The sequence below is a fragment of the Acyrthosiphon pisum genome, unplaced genomic scaffold (assembly GCF_005508785.2).
Source record: "Acyrthosiphon pisum isolate AL4f unplaced genomic scaffold, pea_aphid_22Mar2018_4r6ur Scaffold_21017;HRSCAF=22803, whole genome shotgun sequence".
Taxonomy (NCBI): domain Eukaryota; kingdom Metazoa; phylum Arthropoda; class Insecta; order Hemiptera; family Aphididae; genus Acyrthosiphon; species Acyrthosiphon pisum.
The window spans coordinates 4,085-5,562 of NW_021770438.1; positions in this window are offsets into that span (position 1 = coordinate 4,085).

Genomic DNA, 1,478 nt, shown 5'->3' on the forward strand with positions numbered 1-1,478 from the left:
AAATTGAGTTTTGGGATAAGCTAAGGCGCATGCAATAATAGCATATATTTTTGGTAGTATATTATATACAAAATCAAACTAAGCTAAGCTAAGAAACACTTGTGTCTATAACTAAATTGTACACACTTATATTAATTTGAACTTAATTCCATGCAAACTAAATAATTAAAACCAATGTTGTAGGTATAAATTAATAATTGCATACCTTTAATATTGGTCTTATCGGTCCAGAATTTAAATCCCCAAGATCTAAAGTAAATTTCTTGTTGCAGTCAGGTAATTCAGCTAAAAGAGGTTGTCGTTGTGATAAAGTTATTTGGATTGTATTTACATCAGTACCACTTGTACTACTGATACTACATGTACTAGTGAGCTCAGAAAAATCGTTGACATCTAAAGTCAAAAAAGTAGGTGGGTAGTAGTTAAGTACCATAAAGTATAAGAAATTAATAAACTATTAAATACTTACCTTAATTTAAAATCCAAACGAAAGAAAATGACTGCAGAAAACAAAAAATTACTTGGACTTTGCAGAAATGCAAAATAACAAGTTTAAAATTTCATTTAATAAGCTATCAGCCTTGACAATACGGTTAGGTTAATATTGTTTCAACGTTTACCCGCCGAATACCCGCGTGTATGGCCATTTCAACATAATGAACAATGAACGAATTTTCACCAACTGTAGCAAAAAATGAATTAAATAATGTATTAAATACAACTCCACGAATTAACTTAAAATCATTTAACAATACTTTACCTTCTACTCCTTTTGGGTTATTTAACGCTAAACGTAGAAAAATAACACAAGAAAATGAACCATTTGATTTTAATCAATCAGCAAGCAGTTCTTCACCTACAGATCGTATACCTACAGATATGATTAATTTTACTTCATCGCCTGATCCTAAGACAGGTAGTGGTTTATACAAAGACGTAATACCTCAAACACAATTAGTTTATTATGACGATCCGAATGAGCTAGTAACTAAATTAAATCTTTTGATATCATCACAAAGTGTTGGTAATACTGGTGTTAATAATGAAATCATATCTATTTTAGAAGAACTGCGCGAGAGAAATATTATAGCATAATGACGACCTTAGAGGGTATAGCTAACGAGCTACATCGGCCAGCGAGAAGAATATTTCCTAGACGCAGTGTTGTAACACGGTTTATTGATGACCTTTGGCAAGCTGATTTAATAGATATGCAATCTAATTCTAAAAAAAATTATGGTTTTAAATTCATATTAGTTGTTATAGATACATATAGCAAATATGTATTTGTGGAACCACTGAAAAATAAATCAGGTAAAGAATGTACAACAGGAATGTTTAATATATTGAAAAAAGCAAATCCAAAATTTTTACAGACAGATAATAGTACAGAATTTTACAATGCTCAATTTCAAGATTTAATGAAAAAATATAAAATTAAACATTACAGTTCATACAGTGTTATTAAATGTTCAATC